General features: G+C 36.5%; 1 pseudogene; it reads right to left on the bottom strand.

Moving 5' to 3' along the window:
* On the bottom strand, nucleotides 1-288 carry LOC105805488 (annotated as a pseudogene).
* Between the last annotated feature and the right edge of the window lie 2,213 nt (nucleotides 289-2,501).

Raw genomic sequence — 2,501 nt, 5'->3', positions numbered from 1 at the left:
TTCCTGATAAACTTCAATCACATCTTCTTCCTCTATTCCCAGTTCTTTTGGAGTATGATTATCAGCAATTCTTTGACCTTCAAAGAGAAACCTGAGTGAATTCATTGGAACTCCCTGTCTTTGACAGTATGATTCTTTGAGTTTCTTGAGATGTGTTGTCATTTTCACTTTGAAGTGAATCTCACTGCTATCCTATCCAATGACTTTGAGTTTAATGTATTCTCCTTCCTTCTTATCCCCCAAGTCCTCAGTTGAAGGTTTTGCCTCCTGGTCAGACATGGCGACAGTGGCTTCGCCCGGGGGTCTCTGCACAGCAGTGGCCTCGGGTAGGCAGAACCTCGCTCCGGGGTTTACAAATCCGTCTCTCTGGTTTTATTTTCTTTTTATTTCAGACTCCTTAACTGCAGAATTTCAGATTAATGGTTCAGGATTACATTAACAAATTGATGATTTACCAAAAATAGTGATTTTCTCCCAATAAGTAAGAAATACATCTCTTCATATCTTGGCAATGTATAATGAATTTAAAGATGTGTCAAAGAGAGAATGGAGCTGATCAAGGGAATAGGAAAAATAGAACATCTGTGAGGTTTTGGATATGGTGACAGAGTTTCAAAAAAATTAGGATTAAGAACCAAGGAAATCAATAATGATAGTAATAGAGCGAACATGTATTATTCATGAATTCCCAGAATTTTAGAACAATGCAAATGTGACCAGATTAAAAAAAAAAATCTGTTAGTAGACTTTTGTCCTTTTATAAGGTACAGATTAAAATTATACCCCAGGCCAAAAAAGGATAAAAATAGCAGATTCCAGATATACTATGCATTGTTAAAGAAAATCTAGCATATTTGAGGTATGTCTTTGCCTCTGCAATCTTGATAAAAAACAAAGCTACCACTCTCTCCAACAAAGGCCAAAGTTTCACTGTCAAAACAATGTTGCAAGATGGATCAGATGCAGAAATTCCAAAGCTGGATTTAAGTGTAAGACATTTTAACAGTAGTTGTTATTTTACAATGATGATATTATGGGTAATTGATTTCGCTCCTTATTTTTCTGAGTTTTTTCTGTAAAATTTCTATATGATCTTTTCATTATGTGTGTATTTATGTTAAAGAGTATAGAGTTGCCTGGGGAAAAATGTTGTTAGTATACGATTTATTTTTATGAATCAGTTCCCTTCTAAATTTGTTTTAAATCTAACTTGGACGGCTCACGTAACATTTTTCTGTAGTTATTAGACATACTAGTTTCGAATTTGGAAATAAAAGCTTGGTAGATACATGGTCAAGAACTGCAAAATGCTAGAGAATTTGCCCTGCTTACAAGCCAACAAATTAGCCCGCCACAGTTCACTGGGTGTTTGTAGAAGACATGAGTCTCCTGAATCAGAGACAAAGCACAGTTTATTTGTCACAGCAATAGCAGCTGCAGACTGAGGATCAGCATTTGTGCTGTATCTCTGAGCTCCAATTCCGGTAAGGTGATACATTGAGAGCCACTGACGTCTGTATGCATAGTGGGTTGCATTACAGGAGAGGAATTCTGAATTTAGGGAACTCAAATCTTTTCATAATATATTGGCAGTAAGCCTACTTGACCTTGCACTATAGAGAGACATCTATTGTACTGGACAATAAACAAACCTGCTCTTTGCTCTGAACACACACACATGTATGTGTATATACACATATATGTATGTATCTATATGTTTATATACACAAACACAGAGAGAGAGAGAAAGAGAGAGGTGGTTAAAAGGCTTTTAAAAGTACTAGAAAGATAACAACTAAACATGGTGATGACCTCTGGAAAATGTGGAGAGGTCCAAAATTGGGAGAAGTCAAATGGGATTTTAGTTTTATCTGTAACATTCTAAATTTTAATTTAAATAGACTATGTATTCATATGTGTGGTAAACTGAAAATGCCCCCACTCTGAAGGATACCAGGTTCTAATCCCAGGATCTAAAAATGTTACTGTATATGGCAAAGACTTTGCAGATGTGATTAATTTAAGGATTCTGAGATGAAGAGATTATCCTGAATTATCTTAACGGATCCTAAAGGTAATTGCAAGTGTACTTAGAACAGAGGGGTAGAGGGAGAGTTTCCATAGACGTACAGAGGAGAAGGCAAAGTGAAGATAGAACAGAGAATGATTTGAAGATGCTGACCTTGAAGATTGGAGTGACACAGTCACAAGCCAAGAGATGGCAATGGCCACAAGAAACTGGAAGAAGTGGGGCAGAATCATCCCTAGAACCTCTGGAGGCAGCAAAGCCCTGCCAACATCTTGATTTCTGCCCAATGAGACTGACTGCAGACTAAGGGCCTCCAGAACTGTGAGAGAATACATTTCTGTTGTTTTAAGTCACCCAATTTGTGGTAATTTTGTAAAGCAGCCACAGGAAACCAATACAAAATAATATTTATGCCATCTTTTAAAAAATACAAATAGAGAAAAGACAAAAGCAAAAAAGCAAAAATGTTAAT

The sequence above is a fragment of the Propithecus coquereli genome, unplaced genomic scaffold (assembly GCF_000956105.1).
Source record: "Propithecus coquereli isolate 6110/MARCELLA unplaced genomic scaffold, Pcoq_1.0 Scaffold13, whole genome shotgun sequence".
NCBI lineage: Eukaryota > Metazoa > Chordata > Mammalia > Primates > Indriidae > Propithecus > Propithecus coquereli.
This window is presented reverse-complemented; position numbering and strand designations above follow the sequence as displayed.